Raw genomic sequence first — 18,365 nt, forward strand, 5'->3', positions numbered from 1 at the left:
TTAAATACCGATGATTATCATTTAGTAAATATATGACATACAGCAAGCTATTTAACCTCTTAGAGCTGTAAGAGATTAACTAAGAAGAGTAAAATGATAAGAGTACCATTTATGTCACAGAACTGTTCTGAGGATTAAGTGAAAATATGTTTAAATTACCTAGCATGGTCTCTGGCCCATCAAAGGTATCCAATAAATATCTGCTCCTTTCCCAACCAATTAGAAGAGTGCTGGATTTGCAGATTTCTGTTGTGTCAACCTACTTGAACTAGAACTACATTCCCCAAAATCCCTTTTCCTGCATAATCCTAAATTAACTTGAATTCAAGAGACATTTGGCTGGAGATTTAGAGGATGGGAGAGAAGAAGCTATATTGTGGTAAGTGAAAGAGGGCAATGTGATAGAGTATGGAATTGCTACCTTACACAGGATGGCCTAGGAAGACCACTTTAAGGAAGTAACATTTATCCCCTCATCCTGATGCCTCAAGGATGAGCTGACAGTCAAACTGGGAACAAAATGGCCCAGACAGACAGAACTGCAAATATAAAGACTAAAAGGCAGGTCAGACCTTGGCTGGCTTAAGAAACAGAAAAGGACCCAGGATGGTCCCAGCATCTGAAGTAAAACAGAATGGCACTAGGTGATGGTACAGATTTGGGCAGAAGCCAGGCCATTAGATCTTTAATAGCCTGTGACTTTTTTTAAAAGCATGGATTTTATTCTTTTTTCAGACTATATCAAATTTATTGTTCCAATGACACTAATATAGCTGGGAGTGCTCACAGTGACATTGCACAAAACTTCCTGCCTTCTAGCTTCTATCCAAAGAGAAAGGTCTACCCACTTGTTTCTTCCCCCTTTCTGGGAGAAAATCAACTACAGGCCATTTACCCAAATAAACCTCCTAATGTGTTAAAAAAAAATTTTTTTTGTGGACATTTGAGTTTCTGAAACAGAAAAAAGAAGTGTTGAAAGTCCCATCCCACCTCCCCCACCTCCACTGGCCAAATTAGTCCCTGCTGCCAGGGCATTTCTGTTGCCTCTGAAATCTTAAAATAAGTATTGAAAGAAATGGCATCAAGTGTTCATGTTGAGTGATGGCACTTAGTGGGCCCCAGAACCCGACAGGTGGAGGAGCATCATTGTCTGGACAGTGTTGAGGTGTCATGGAGAATGCAAGGGCTTATCACTGTGGTCGATCCTCACCTGGGTGCAGCAGCTATGCTGAGTCCCACCCAGGTGTCGGGCTGCAGAGGAGGGCTGCCTACACTTTGTCCAGGAAGTTGTCCAGGGCCAGGAAGGCTTCTTTCAGGCCTTTGTCCTTTTGTGTTTCAGCCACTATCTGGCTGGGGTGGCTGGTCTTGCCAAAGGGATCCCCAAGCAGGATCTGCCAGTAGTCAAAAATGCACTGGGAAAAGACCTGGCTACCAGTGTTGGACCTCAGGTCAGCAGTGAAGCCAAAGGACTCATTCACAGACAGGCTTTCACAACAAACATGGGGATGCTGGCCACCTGGGACTCCTCAAAAACATGAACCCACTTTCTTTTCAGGACACCAGAGAGACCACCAGCCACTTGTTTCAGACATTGAATCTCCACAAGGTAAATAGGCTCCATAAGCCGGGGCTGGGCAGTCAGCACACTGGCAAAGAGGCAGCACCTGGCTGCAGGGATGATCCATCCAGCCACCTCCAAGGTAGATGGCGTCCACATGCAGGATCACATCGTGGACATCAAACTGCATACCATGCATGTTTTGAGGAAAACACAGAGCCCCCTCTTTGGTGACCCACTGGAAGCCAGCTCCAGCTACCACACTATCCTTGATATTGTTGATATACGGCACACCCTTGGTAATGTCAGCGAGGACGTTGGGGCCAGTGCTGTCAGGCCCGAAGCACCAGATCTTGAATGCCTCAGCCACATCGCACTCATACTTCTCAGCAGATAGCAGGCTTGAGCTCCTGGTACGTAGACACCTCACCCTTGTCAATGTCTTTGTCCAGGCTGTCAGGGAAGGGCCATGCCTTCATGTACAGAGGGTTGTGATTCTTGGGGGACTTGGACAGGCAGAGCACATTCAACTCCTCACTGGTGGTCTTGTGATATGAGACTATAGAATGAGATTTCTTGATGGGAATAAACACATGGTCCTCCTCCTCCAGGGCCTCCTCCAGGTGCAGCTCCCCAGCCCCCAAGATGATGTGCTCCTCTGATTCCTCAATAATGCACTGCACCATGGGGTCCAAGTTGGCCAGTGTTTTAGACCCTCCACTAGCTCGAGAAGGTCGGCTGAATTCTTGGCCTTCACAGCAACCTGAACAACAAAGCTTATGCTGAACTTCATAACCTACACATTGTGGGCATGCTCAAAGGTGGTAATGGCGCTGGTCTTCACCAGGAACTAGTCCACACCCACCAGAGCCACAACATTCCTACCAGGCACATCTTCAATGGGGTCCACATAATGGTCCATCATCAGAATTGTCCTCTAGATGGGCTTCAGGTACAGGTCCTCCTTCTTCCCAAGGGTGTAGTTGGACCCCACAATCTGGACCTTCAGGCCAGTGGACACCATTCCCAAGAACACATAGCTGAAGGCACAGAACCAACTGTTGTTAGAGGTCAGCACCATTTTGGCAATGTACATCATAAGGGGGCATTTGGGGTCACAGTTTTAATGCCCATGGCTGCCTCTTCATCTGGGGCCCCTTAATACAGGAGCTCACAGCAGTATTTCTGGGCTGTTATAGGAAAAGCCAAATGGATGGTGATCATCTGCAGCAACGCAACCTTGGCTGGTAGCCTGTGGTACATCACAGCCTTCAAAAATGGTTTGCCTTCTTTGTCTTTGTCTTCACTGTCCAGCTTGATGTCCAGCTTTTTTTAAAAAGATTTTATTTATTTATTCATGAGAGACACAGGGAGAGAGAGGCAGAGACATATGCAGAGGGAGAACCAGGTTCCTCGCAGGGAGCCCGATGTGGGACTCGATCCTCAACCAGGGATCATGCCCTGAGCCAAAGGCAGACACTCAACCACTGAACCACCCAGGCATCCTGATGTCCAGCTTTTTAATCAGCTTTACCTTCTCCTCTTTCTTGAAATTCAAGAGAGCATCAAACACCTTGAAAACAGGGTCCAAGATGAGCCTACAGAATGTTGATGGTACCTTCTTGCCATCAGAGCTGGTGGATGATTTGCTGAATTTGCTATTGACTGGATCAAAATACTGGTCATCTTGTAGCTTCTTCATCATGTTCTTCACTTTCTTGGCTAACTCAGTGGGCCCCAGCTGGCCCTCACCCTTAGCAGCAAATTTGGCCACATATATCTCTGCAAACTGCTTCAAGATGAAGGTCCAACCATGGAGTACAGACCTAAAGCCAACAGTCTCAAGTACAGAGTCAATCATAATGCTGCCCAGGGGGCAGCCCAGGTGGCGCAGCGGTCTGGCACCGCCTGCAGCCTGGGGTGTGATCCTGGAGACCCTGGATCGAGTCCCACATCGGGCTCCCTGCGTAGAGCCTGCTTCTCCCTCTGCCTGTGTCTCTGCCTCTCTCTCTCTCTCTCTGTGTGTGTATCTATGAATAAATAAATAAAATCTTTAAAAAAAAATAATAATGCTTCCCAGGAGGCCACTCTCACCCTTCCTGTAGGTGGAAATGATGATACTGACATCCTCCATAATATGCTGGAAGGTCTGGCAGAGCTTCTCAGGCTCCAGCTGCAGCTCCACCAGAGCCAAGTCCATCTTATTCATCATCAGCATAGGTTTTATATGCTCAGCAATGGCCTGCTGCAGCACCATCTCTGTCTGCACACATACACTGGACACGCAGTCCACCACCACCATGCCTTGGTGGACTTGGTCACCTCTGAGGAGAAGTCCACGTGCCCAGGGGAGTTCATGAGGTTGGTGAGAGAGCCAGAGCCATCCTTGCTCTGTTTGATAAAGTTCAAGTCGATCTCCGAGACTAATAGAAGAGGGAGATAGCCATTGACTTTATGGTGATGTGGCGCTCCTGCTCGTCCTTCCAGATATTAGTGAAGCAGGTCTCCCCAGCACAGGATACTGGCCTTGCACACCAGCGAGTCCATCAGTGCAGATTTGCCATGGTCCTTGTAAGCGATGATGGACTTGTTTCAAATGTTGGCCTTCTTATCCATGATGGCCTACATCTGGTCTACTGTGAAGTTCACCGCGGTGGCGAATGGCGGTGGACTCCCCCAGGCAGATCTGAGCTACGTGAGTCACACTGAGGATGGTGTTTACGATGATGGAAGATTTTACTCTTTTTTTTTTTTTTTTTTTTTTGAGAGAGAGAGAGTTGTTCTGTTTTGGTTGGTTGTTTGTTTAGGATTTTATTCTATATGTAAAGATCCCTGATGGGTTGGGGATAGGGATGGCATAATGTGACATAATCCTTTTAATGTTTTTTGAAAGATCACTTGTTTCATCTGCCAAATATTTTTTAGGTTGAATAATAAATATCAAGTGTTAGAGAATATAAGAAAACAAGAACACTCATAGAACTGGTGGGAATGTTCTGTCATTTTAGAGAGAAGTTTGATAGTTTCAGGTAAAATTAAAAATGTAGTACTATATGATCCAGCACTTACATTCATTCCTGGAATCTTTTTTTTTTTTTATTGGAGTTCAATTTGCCAACATATAGCATATCACCCAGTGCTCATCCCGTCAAGTGCCCCCCTCAGTGCCCGTCACCCAGTCACCCCAACCCCCCCACCAACCTCCCCTCCCACTACCCCTTATTCTTTTCCCAGAGTTAGGAGTCTCTCATGTGCTGTCACCCTCTCTGATATTTTCACTCTCATTCCTGGAATCTGACAGAGAAATTCTTGACTATTGCACAAGAAGACATGTCCAAGGCTGCATATAATAGCTCTCTTGATAATAATCAAATATTAAAGGCAGTGAACTATTGATCAATGAATAAATAAAATGAAGCATATCCAGCCAGTGAAATTTTATTCTATTCAATAGTCAAATGAATTTGCTTTCTATCAATATGTAAATGCTTAAAATATGCAAAGAAAAAAGCAAAAAAAATTTTTAATAAAACATACAAAGCCATACTAAACATAGACATGCTAGACTTTGTATACAAATATGGGAAATAAACATAGGAAAATGCAGACAAGGAAGACATATAACAAGTTCATCATAGTGGCAATATTAACAAAGGGAGAAAAGGAGGATAAGTGACATCAGCAAGAAATGCCAAATAAGATATCCCTCACTTGTATCCCACATCAACGATAATTTGGGCAGCCTGGGTGGCTCAGCAGTTTAAGGCTGCCTTTGGGGATCCCTGGATCGAATCCCACATCGGGCTCCAGGTGCATGGAGCCTGCTTCTCCCTCTGCCTATGTCTCTGCCTCTCTCTCTCTCTCTCTCTGTGACTATCATAAATAAATAAAAATTAAAAAAAATCTTTAAAAAAAAAAAAAAAAAAAAAAAGGCTGCCTTTGGCCCAGGGCTTGATCCTGGAGAACTGGGATCAAGTCCCACATCGGGCTTCCTGCGTGGAGCCTGCTTCTCCCTCTGCCTGTGTCTCTGCTTCTCTCTCTGTGTGTTTCTCATGAATGAATAAATAAAATATTTTTTTAAAAAACAATAATTTGGCAACAATTCATAGACAAAAGTACCTTTGGGAGTACTCAATTCAAAGGAGTAAAATTGTCTTTGTTTGCAGATGACAAGAGATATATACAGAGAGAAACCCCTAGAGACTACAAAAGAACTATTAAGACTCATGAATGCCCCAAATGAATGAGAACATATAATGTTTGTCCTTCTCCGACTGACTTACTTCACTCAGCATAATACCCTCCAGTTCCATCCACGTTGAAGCAAATGGTGGGTATTTGTCATTTCTAATAGCTGAGTAATATTCCATTGTATAGTGAAAGGGAATATAAGGGAAGGGAGAAGAAATGTGTGGGAAATATCAGAAAGGGAGACAGAACGTAAAGACTGCGAACTCTGGGAAACGAACTAGGGGTGGTAGAAGGGGAGGGGGGCGGGGGGTGGGAGTGAATGGGTGACGGGCACTGGGGGCTATTTTGTATGTTAGTAAATTGAACACCAATAAAAAATAAATCTAAAAAAAGAAATAAATAAGGCAGAAAAAAAAATAAAAAAAATAAAACCGGAAAAAAAAAAAAAAGACTCATGAATGATTTCAGTAAAGTTATAGAAAACAACATCAACATTGAAATATCAGATGCATCTCTACACACTAACAACAGAATATATGAAATAGTAATAAATTTATATAAATTTAATTTATTAATTTATTAATAAATTTATTAATTTAATTTATTTAAGTTTTTTTTATTTGGCTAGAGTCATGATCTCAGGGTCGTAAGATTGAGCCCACAATGGGTTACACTTTCAGCAGAGTATGCTTGTTTCTTTGGCTCTCTCCCTCTCCTTTTTTCCCCTCCCCTCACTCGCACTCTCTCTTTCAAAAAAATCTTTATTTAAAAAAGAGTCTTATGTTTGTTTCCCTCTCTTGCTCTTTTTTCCCTTTCCTGTATGTTCATCTATTTTGTTTCTTAAATTCCACATATAAGTGAAATCATATTGTATTTGTCTTTCTCTGGCTTTTTTCACTTAGCATAATACATTCTAGCTCCATCTACATTATTGCAAATGGCAATATTTCATTCTTTTTGGTGGCTGAGTAATATTCCATCATACACACACACACACACACACACACACACACATACACACACGCTCGCACACACCCCACATCTTTATCCATTCATTAGTCAGTGAACATTTGGGCTCTTTCCCTAATTTGGCTAATGTTTATAACACTGCTATAAACATTGGGATGCGTGTACCTCTTTGAATCTGTATTTTGGTATCCTCTGGGTAAATACCTAATAGTGCAATTGCTAGTAGTTCTATTTTTAACTTTTTGAGGAACTTCCATACTACTTTCCAGAGTGGCTGTACCAATTTGCATTCCCACCAACAGTGCAAGAGGGTTCCCCTTTCTCCACATCCTTGCCAATATCTGTTGTTTCTTGTGTTGTTAATTTTAGCCATTCTGACGGGCATGGGGTGGTATCTCATCATGGTTTTGATTTATATTTCCCTGATGATGAATGATGTTGAGAACTTTTTTATGTGTCCGTTAGCCATCTGGATGTCTTCTTTGGAAAAGTGTTTATTCATGTCTTCTGTCCATTTCTTAACTGGATTGGTTTTTGGGAGTTGGCTTGATAAATTCTTTGTAGATTTGGATACTAACTTTTTATCAGATATGTTGCTTACAAATATCTTCTCCCATTTCATAAGCTACGTTTTAGTTTTATTGGTTGTTTCCTTTGCCGTGCAGAATCTTTTTATCTGGATGAAGTCCCAATAGTTCATTTTTGCTTTTGTTTCACTTGCCTATGGTGATGTGTCTAGTAAGAAGTTGCTATAGCCCATGTCAGAAAGGCTGCTGCCTGTGTTGTCCTCTAGGATTTTGATGGTTTCTTGTCTCACATTTAGGTCTTTCATCCATTTTGATTTTATTTTTGTGTATGGTATAAGCTAGTGGTGAGTTTCATTCTTCTGCATGTGGCTGTCCAGTTTTCCCAACACCACTTGTTAAAGACTGTCTTTTTTCCATTAGATATTCTTTCCTGCTTTGTCAAAGATTAGTTGACCATAGAGTTGTGGGTCTATTTCTGGGTTTTCTATTCTTTTTTTAAGATTTTATTTATTTATTCATGAGAGACACACACAGAGAGAGAGGCAGGAGGAGAAGCAGGCTCCACGCAGGGAGCCCGATGTGGGACTCGACCCTGGGACTCCAGGATCACACCCTGAGCCAAAGGCAGATGCTTAACCGCTGAGCCACCCAGGCATCCCATTGGTTTTCTATTCTGTTCCATTGATCTATGCGTCTTTGTGCCAGTACCATACTATCTTGGTGACTACAGCATTGTACTATAGCTTGAAGGCCAGAATTGTGATGCCTCCAGATCTACTTTTCTTTTTCAAGATTACTTTGGCTATTTGGTGTCTTTTGTGATTTCATACAAATTTTAGGATTGTTTGTTCTAGCTCTGTGAAAAATGCTGGTGATACTTTGATAGGGATCACATTATATGTGTAGATTCCTTAGGTGATATAGACATTTTAACAATGTTTGTTCTTCCAATCCATGAGCATGGAAAATTTTTCCATTTCTTTGTGTCCTCTTCAATTTCCTTCCTAAGTGTTCTATAGTTTTCAGAGTATACATCTTTTACCTCTTTGGTTAAATCTTCTGGGTGGATAACCCCTTAATTATGATATAATGCCCTTCTTCATCAACCCAGAGGATCCTTAAGCTGGGCTGTCCATTCCCAGGTCTCTGCCCTCCTCCCCGACCAGAGCACCACCAAGCCTGCCAGCAACCCTGGTGATGGCACTGACCTCTGAAACTTGAGGCTCTGCATTCTGCTGTTTATAAAAACAAAAACTTGCAGTATTTAAACTATCTTATTTTTCAAGTCAATGGTTTTGGGGAAGAGTTTTCCTTGTGTGATCCCTACACATGTTTTCACTCTTTTTTCACTTTTTTTTCTCTCTCTCCCTCACTCCCCTCTCTATGATCAGGGCATCCTTCCCTCCACAGGGCCCATGGCTCTTTTCTCTCCCAAATCAACTCTCCACAGCTCCTACCTTCTGTGTAGTAGTCATTTTTTCTGCTTGTAGATATGCAGCTTTGTTCTCTCAGTCCTTAGACCAATTTCTTGTTTAGAATGATTTGATATTTATGTATCAGTGTTCAAGGGAGGAGGCAAGCTTAAGGTTACCTTACTCCTCCATCTTAACCCTATCACCTAAAAATTTTTTAAGAAAAGGAAGGAAAGCCAGGATGGCATTAGGAAGAAGACATGAAGTTTAACTTAATTAATATTATTTTACTTCTTTTAAAAAATAAGATTTGAAGTAAAAAATGCCCAAGCTTTTGTTAACATTAACTTTTATTCATTAGAGTGGTGCCAAGTTGCCATACTATACTGTAGTTTCAGTCTTATTTTATATTAAACCTAAGACTCTGGTTTCATAAAAGAGCAAGAGTAGAAACAGAGGACACAAAGAAGGTTTTAACAGTAGTCCACAAAAAAGTGAGGGTGCCTTGGATTAGGGTGGGCACATTAAAGACAGAGAGAAGCCAAAGCACTCCAGATGCATTTTAGATGATTTTCTAATGGTTTGGATAGGGATGAGGGACAGATAAGACTTGAAATGACTCCTATGTTTAGAGCTGAAACAGCTGAGAGGATGACATTTATGAGGATTCAGAAAGCCTAAGGAGGAAGGGGTAGGGGTAGGGAAGGATGATTAAAAACCCAGAGTTTAACTAAACTGTACCTAGTAAGTCTGAGGAGCCAATTAGACTAAGTGGAAGTGTCAAGCATGCATATCTGAGCCTGGTGTTCAAGGGAGAGGTCAGGGCTGGAGATCAAACTGGGAAGTTATCCATTTATAGTGGTATCTAAGCTATAAGACTAGATGAGATTAAGAGAGAAAATATGGAAAAGGAGAAAAGCAGGAATGAACCCAAGGCATTCCTACACTCTCCTAGTAGGTCTAGAGAAGTTAGTGAAGAAAAGGTGGAAAATCTAGAAGTAAAACCAGGAAAGTGTGGTATCATTGATATAAATATAGGAATAAGTTAAATGAAGGTAAAGGTAAATTGATTTGGCAACATAGTCATGGTGACTTTGACAAGAACAGTATATAACAGCAGAGTAGAGGCAAAACCAGTAGAATGATGAATGAATGAACTTTTCCATTTATTTGAAAAGTTTCATAATATAACTTAATTTTTATTTTAATATTAACTCTTAGATGGGAAATAAGAAAATGGAGACAGCGGGAATAGACAACTCAAGAAGTTTTACTCAGAAAACGAGTACAGATGGGGTTGTGACTACAGAGGAAATTGGTGTCAAGGAAGATGTGGTGTTTGGTTTGCTCTGCTTCATTTCTAGATGGAAGATATTTGAGCATGTGCTTGTAGGCCTTCAGGAATGATCCAGAGTATAGGACAGACTGAAGATATAGGAAGGAAAAAAAAGATGGCTGCAGGAACAGAGGTCTAACGAAGATGAGAAGGGGAAAGGATTCTAGCACACATTGAAGGATGCTTCTTCCACTGTAACAAAAGACAGAATGTCAGTACATGGGCAGAGAAACTTGAATATTTGGCTCTGGAGAAATAATAGTGTTCCTGAAGGATGCAGTAAGGTCACTGACCAACCAAGGAGGAAAGGATATGAGGCAGAAGGCTTGAGAAGAAGGAAACCTAAGAATTTATCACCACAGACCTCTCCTTTTAAAAAAAAATTATTTATTTTTAGAGAGAGAGAAAGAGAAAGCACAAGCAGGGAGAAAGAGTGGAAAAGGAGAGAGAGAATCTCAGGCAGACTCCCCACTAAGCATAGAGCCCAACATGGGGCTCTACCTCACAATCCCAAAATCATGACCTGAACTGAAATCAAGAGTCTAACACTTAACCGAATGAGCCACCTAGGCACCCCATCCACACACTTCTTTTAGAATAAAAAAAGGCTAGGGAAAACTCTCCAAACAAAAGGGAAATAAGAAAAGAAGGAACCTTTGAACATGAAGAAAGAAGAAAGAACTACCAGCTAAATTATGGTATATAGACTACTTCTCCACTGAAGTGGTCTAAATTATAATTGATACGGAAGCAAAAGTTATAGAATCTTGTGGTTCTGATATAGATTCTACTAATGTAGAGGAAATATTTAAGACAACTACATTATAAATAGGAGAGAATAAAGAGACATAAAAAGAGGTAAGGTTTCTATAGTGCCCTCAAACTAGTAAAATAACATCAATAGACTGCAATAAGTTATGTGTATACATAATGTAATATCTAGAGCAGCCACTAAAAAAAAATCTATACAAGATACAGTCAAAAACACATACATAAATCAAAATGGAATTCTCTAAAATGTTCAAGCAACCCATAGGAAGGCAGGAAAAAGAAAACAGAATAAAGAGGAAACAAAAATAAAATGGCAGGCTTATTAACATATCAACATGTCAATATTTACATATCAATAATTACATTAAATGTAAATTATTTTAATGTACTAATTAAAAGACTAAGATTGGCAGAGTGGATTTTGAAACCCGACCCAACTATATATTATCTACAAGAAATTCACTGCAAATGTAATGATATTGGCAGATTGAAAGTAAAATAATAGAAAACTATATATCATGAACAGTAACCAAGGAAAGCAGGGGTAGACTTTAGGGCAAATAAAATTGCCAGAGTTGGGGAAGGACATTATATAATGATAAAAGGGTCAATTCACCCAGAAGACAGCAATTCTAAATGCGTATACACAAAACAGGAGAGCTGCAAGATGTGCACAACAAAATCTGAAAAGAGAAAGAGACAAATTTTCAATCATAGTTGGAGACTTCAACTCTCCCCTCTCTCAGCAATTTATAGAACTAGACAGAAAATATGATATAAAAGAACTCCACCGGACACCTGGGTGGCTCAGCGGTTGAGCATCTGCCATTAGCCCAGGGCGTGATCCCGGAGAACCGGGATCGAGTCCCACAACGGGCTCCCTGCATGGAGCCTGCTTCTCCCTCTGCCTGTGTCTCTGCCTCTCTCTCTCTCTCTCTCTCTCTCTCTCTCTCTCTCTTTCATGAATAAATAAGTAAAATATTTTTTAAAAAAAAGAACCCAACAAGATCTAATCAATATTTATGGAACACTCCACCCAATAATGGCAGAATGCACGTTTTTCAAGGGCTCATGGAACAAATTCCAAGACAGATCATGTTTGAGCTATAAAATAAACCTCAAAAAATTTAAGAGAATTAATATCTTACAAGTGTACTCAACAACTATAATGGAATAAAACTAAAGTTCAATAACAAAAAGATAAAGGAAAAATCCTAAAATACTCAGAAACTAAACAACACACTTCCAAATAATCCTTAGGTCAAAGATTAAATCTCAAAAAAAAAAAAAAAAAAAAAAGAAATCTCAAGGAAATAAAAAAATTAATTGAACTGAATGAAAATAAAAACACAAACTATTAAAATGTATGGAGCACGGCTAGAACAGTGTTTAGAGGAAATTTTATAGCACTAAAAGTAACAGTATAAAATCAATAATCTAGGCTCCCAACTCAAGAACCAAAACAAGTAAACTAAAATAATCCCAAGGCAAGTGGAAGGAATGACATAATACAGAGCAGAAATCAATGACATTGAAACCAGTAAAACATTAAGGAAAAATCAATGAAACAAACAGCTGTTTCTTTAAATAGTTGATAAAACTGATAAATTTCTAACAAAACTAAGAAGGAAAAAAAGACAACACACAAGTTACCAATATCAGCAATTAAATAGGGGAGATCACTGCAGACCATGCAAACATCAAAAGAAAAGTAAAGGAACACACAAAGAACTCCACATACATACGGGATCCCTGGGTGGCGCAGCGGTTTGGTGCCTGCCTTTGGCCCAGGGTGTGATCCTGGAGACCCGGGATCGAATCCCACGTCGGGCTCCCGGTGCATGGAGCCTGCTTCTCCCTCTGCCTGTGTCTCTGCCTCTCTCTCTCTCTCTCTCTCTGTGTGACTATCATAAATAAATAAAAATTAAAAAAAAAAAACTCCTCATACATACATAATAGGTAAAATGGCCCACTTTTTCAAGAAACACAAACTGTGACAATTCACCCAATACAAAATAAGTAATTGAATACCCTTGTAATTGTTGAGAAAATTGAATTCATAATTTAAAAACTACAAAAATAAAAAGGAATATCCAGGCCCAGAGGGTTTCACTGGAGAATCCTACCAAATATTTAAGGAAGAATTAATACCAATTGTACACAATCTCTTCTAGAAAATAGGAAGATACACTTTCTAATTCATTTTATGAAGCCAGTATTACTCTACTGCCAAATCCAGACAAAACAATACAAAAAAATAAAACTGCCAACCTATATCCCTTATGAGAACAGATGCAAAAACCTTTAACATAATATTAGCAAACAGAATTCAGCAGTTTGTTAAAAGAATGATATACCATGATTAAGCAGGATTTTTTTCCAGGGATGCAAAGCTGTTTCAATATTCAAAAATCAATGTAATCCACACATTAGCAGGTTAAAGAAGGTAAATAATATGATCAATCAGCGCAGAAAAGGCATTGGGCAAAATCTAATACCCAGTCATGATTTTTTTTTTAAATCTCAGAAAACTAAGAATAGAGGAAAACTTCCTCAAATTGGTAAAGATCATATTAAAAAAAAAAACTATAGCTAACATCATATTTACTGGGAAAAAATTGAATGTGCATTCTCCCTCAGATCAGGAATGAGATGAGGATGTCTGCTCTTGGCACTCTAACTCAAAATAATGCTATAGGTTCTAACCAGTGCAGTAAGGCAAGAAAAGGCATACCTATGAAAAAGGAAGAATTAAAACTAACCCTATTTGCAGATCACATGATTACCTATGTAGAAAAACCCAAGGAATTAAAAAAAAAGAAAAAACCCTCCAAGAACTAATAGATTAATTCAACAAGATGAGCGGATACTAGATAAACAAAAATCTCAATTATGGTTCCACATACACCAATGAACACATGAATACCGAATTTAAAAATACAATGCCATTTAAAATCTCTCAAAAAAATTAATACTGAGGTATAAATCTAATAAAACATAAAGGACTTGAATGCTCAAAAATACACAATGCTAATAAAAGAAATCAAAGAAGTCTAAATAAATGGAGAGGCATACAATAATTTATGGATTGGAACACTCAGCATGATAAAGATGTCAACTCTCTCCAAGTTGACATATAGGTTAATGTAATTCCTACCAGAATCCTGGCAATATTTTTTGCAGATATAAGCCAGATTATAAAATTTTTATAGAAAAGCAAAAGAACTAGAATAATTAGAACTAATTTTTTAAATATATTTCTTTTATTTATTTATTTTAGAGAGAGAGTGAGTGAGAGAAAGAGCACAAATGCACAAATGAGGGAAGGGGTAGAGGAAGAGGGAGAAGCAGACTCCCCACTAAGCAGGAAGCTGGACAAAGGGTTCCATCCCAGGACCCTGGGACCACGACCTGAGGCAGATAGACGCCTAACTGGCTGAGCCACCCAGATGCTCCTAAAACTATTTTTGAAAAAAAGAAGAAATTGGTAAGAATCAGTCTACCCAATTTCAAGACTAATATATATATCTACAATAATCAAGACCATGTGCTTTTATACAGAAAAAGATTCAGCTTTGTCCTAGATAGGGTGGATGAAAGAAGAGAGATCACACACATGATATGCTACTTGACCTTGGCCAAAAGTTTGAGATGCTCTAAATGCAGAAACCTTGGAGATATTTCTTTTTTTTAATATTTTATTTATTTATTCATGAGAGACACAGAGAGAGAGAGGCAGAGACATAGGCAGAGAGAGAAGCAGGCTCCATGCAGGGAGCCCAATGTGGGACTCGATCCCAGGACTCCAGGACTACGCCCTGGGTAGAAGGCAGATGCTCAACCGCTGAGCCATCCAGGGATCCCTGGATATTTCAACAGTGTGATATACATTCAGTGAGTTTACATAACATGGTATACCTGAATAAAAAACAAAACATCAAGTCTCTCATTTGTCTTTGAAACTAAAGAACAAATATCTGTATTTTTCATTTGCTCTTAAATTGTTCATTAAGTTTGCTTTAGGAAAAAAATAGTAGAAGCATGAATTCCATAGAAATGAAAAAGCTAGTTGTTCTACAAATATCCAGATGGATGAGTATGCTGATTTCAATAGAGAAGACAAATATAAATGTACCTTGTGGGGAATTAGAAATTTGATTAGATTTACTAGATGTAAATTAAATTTCTACCTCTAATAAGATGGTAAGGCACATATTAAGGGAGAAACTGCAAAGAAATTACACTGGTTATATTTTATAGGGTTTTTTCCCTAACAGTACTGACAAAGATTTGCAGCTGAAGAAAATGCAAAAGCGCATTTATGTTACCTCACTACAAGTCTGAAGATGAGAAGAGCTGATAGAGGGCCAGTCTGTCTGTACTTGGTGGCGCTAAGAAACTAGAAGGAACCGAAGCATTCTTGTGGAGGTTGATAAATCAGAACCATACCCACGTCAGATATCAATCCTAGATTATTCCCTGAAGGAAGAATCAGAACCATCTGCTCCAAATCTAAGGAACATGGCACCCAACAGCTTGTTTATGACCCAAACCCCTCACTGTTCCTCAGGAGGCTTTTCTCAGACTCACCTACCCCTGAAACTTTCAAAGCACCTATGGCCTGTGTCCCAGCAGGTCACCTGCCTGCACACTAAAATCCTGGAGGACAGTGAAGACAGCTTCTGGAGGAGAAACCAAGACCCAGGCAAAGACTTTCCCTCAGACTCTTCTATAGCCATGAGCCTTAGTCTGTGGTTGGAGTCCTCCCTCCAGAGCATCAGTTTTCACTTATGGAAAAATGGAATCAAAGGATAGATCTCAGCTTTCAGCACCTTCTCCTGACACTGGCCATGACTCAGACAAATCAGACCAAAGTTTACCTAATGCCTCAGCAGACACCTGGGGCAGTAGCCAAGAGATGGCGCAATAGCCCCAGCCCCACAAGAACCGAGTAGCTCCAGATCTAACTACAATGACACAGAGTATGATTCCCAGCCCCAGGATATCCTGGGCATCAGGCAGCTGGAAAGGCCTCTGTGCCCCTCACCTCTGTTTGTTATCCCCAGGACCTCCCCAGAACTCTCAGGTCCAGGGAATTCCCTCAGTTTGAACCTCAGAGGTACCCAGCAAGTGCACAGATGCTGCCTCCCAACCCTCCCCCACATGCTCAGAGGAACTGTCATTACCACCATTCTTGAGATCCCTGTTACCAGGTGCCATGTGGCCATGACTACCCTCGAGCAGCTTACCAGCAGCCGGTCCAGCTGGCTGTACTCAGGCATGAGGACCCCACACCCAGTGCAGAAGGCCAGCCTCAACTACCCCAGCCCCTGGGACCAAGATGAGAGGCCCACACAAAGAGACCCCTCCTCCCCAGTGCTCCCAAGGGATAAACTGTAAAACAGCCATGTAATCAAGCTAGAGTTCCTAAGGAGTCCTTGGCATGTCCTGCAGAGCTGAGATCACCAGATCCCCAGGTTCCATCTCCAGCTGCTGTCCCTAGACCCTCTAGTAACCTTCCAGCCAGAGGAACTCTGAAAACAAGCAATTCGCCGGAAGAATTACAGAAAGTCTTTACCACTTATTTTATGGATACAGCCATGGAGGTGATGAAATTCGTGAATTTTTTATTGGTAAATGGCTTCCAAACTGCTTTTGACATATTTGAGGACAGAATCCAAGGCATTGATATCATTTAGTGGGTGGAACACCTCCTTAATGATAACAATTATAGCAACCAGCCCCAAATATAAACACGATGTAGGAGATGCTGAGTTACAGCTGGGCAAGGATGAGCATGGCTTACATACTAAATATATTCATCGAATGATGCAGATTGAGTTCATAAAACAAAGAAGCATGAGTTTCAGATTCATCCCTGTGCTCTTCCCGAACACTAAGAAGGAGCATGTGCCCACCTGGCTTCAGAATACTCAGGTCTACAGCTGGCTCAAGAATAAGAAAAACATCCTGCTGCAGCTGCTCAGAGAGGAAGAATACACAGCCCCTCCCTGGGGGCCTCTGTCCACCTTCCCCAGACCCCTAGGGCCTTGCCATGGGAGCTGGGAGGGAGCTGTCCTGGCAAGCACTCTTCCAGCAGAAGCTGTCCCGTTTCCAGGCCCCCTCAGAGGGTTCCTCCCCAGCCCCCCAGAAGGCCTGCACTCCAGAGGACTCTTCCTGCCTGAAACTTCCACAGACAGAGGCCTTTCAAACAGAGGCCATGGCTGCTCTGTATTCCCTACTTCTGACACCCCCAGCATGTTGCTTGTGAGTCTGATGTGTGCATTCTGGGCCTCCCCCTGCTTAGCAAGTAAATAATAAAAATGATGCTACAGTAAATGTAAATAACCACAAACACCCTCCCGTTGCTTAAAGCTACTTACAGGAGTTAGCCAGATGCTCCTGTGTCCTCAGACCAACCTGATTCGTATACAAAAAATAAAGTGTTTACTTTTGTAAAAAAGGGGGAGGGAGGGAGAAAGAGAAAGAAAAAAGAAAACTGATAAAATTGAGAAATTTGTCATTCAAAAATAGCTATCATTTTTCTAAAAACAAGCTGGGATTGAAGAAACCTGGTGACAGACCGTCTGGCCTCCCTACTCCCGTGTTACACAAAGGTCTGGGGAAGGCCAAGAAATGGATCACCTGATTTGCAGGTTGCTAAGGCCTTGCTAAACAAGGCAGGCAGGCATCAAAGGCCGCTCTTTAAGCCTTAAGCACATTTGAAACAGTGGTTCTCAAATTTCAGGATCCCTCCGGAAATGCCTAGTGGGTTTGGTAAATAAAGCTCTGATTGCTGGGCCCCATCCCAGGTGTATCTGATTCCTAGGTCTGGGGTAGGGCCTGAGAGTCTGCATTTCTAACAAGTTCCCAGATGCTGCTAGCCCAGGGACCACACTTGCAGAGCCACTGAGTAGAGGAATTTACACACCTGTTTGGTACTTAAGGAAATTATAACAAGAAAAAGTTTCTCTGGAGATGTGCTGGTATGTTTCCCTTTATCAGATACAATGTGTTTCCCTTTCTTCCAGGAAGCTCAGAACTATATTTTTAAGATCAATTATATTGAAATATCAACTGAAGTTTGAGGTACATCTATATTCCTGCCCTTCAGTGGCTTCTCTTTTTATTGAAAAATCTGGTTCTTTTAAGAAGACAGGGTAGAATGAATGAACAAATGAATGAACAAACAAACTCTCATTGAACTTTATTTTTGGGCTAGAAAATAGGACTTGGAAGCCAGCAGTACTCACTAACTATAAGCCTTAAAACTTGATATTACCTTCATAAAACTCCAACTGCCAAGCAACTGTCCCACACGCTTCCACTATTCCCCTCCAATAAGCTAGAGAAAGGGCCAATGAAAAAAGTTCAGGATGTCCACGTGGGCTTTGATTTGGAGCCAGTTCACCCTGCCAATCACACACCTGGCCTGGCTTCCAAGAATGAGGCAGATGATGTATTAATGCATCGATGACATAGCTCTGGCCCAGTACTTAGCTCGTGAGCCACAAAGCCAGGTTCCCAATGACGGCCTCTTATTGCACTGGCTGCTGCAAGGTTCTATTCAAAACCAGCTTTTGAATTCTCCATTGAGACAT

At 40.9% G+C, this 18,365-nt stretch overlaps 2 pseudogenes; one reads left to right on the forward strand and one right to left on the reverse strand.

The window, feature by feature from the left end:
• Positions 1-1,268: 1,268 nt before the first annotated feature.
• Positions 1,269-4,633, reverse strand: LOC144294242 (elongation factor 2-like; annotated as a pseudogene).
• Positions 4,634-8,007: 3,374 nt separating this feature from the next.
• Positions 8,008-18,241, forward strand: LOC144294243 (E3 ubiquitin ligase TRAF3IP2-like; annotated as a pseudogene).
• The last annotated feature ends 124 nt before the right edge of the window (positions 18,242-18,365 follow it).

This window comes from Canis aureus, chromosome 22 (genome assembly GCF_053574225.1).
Source record: "Canis aureus isolate CA01 chromosome 22, VMU_Caureus_v.1.0, whole genome shotgun sequence".
Taxonomy (NCBI): domain Eukaryota; kingdom Metazoa; phylum Chordata; class Mammalia; order Carnivora; family Canidae; genus Canis; species Canis aureus.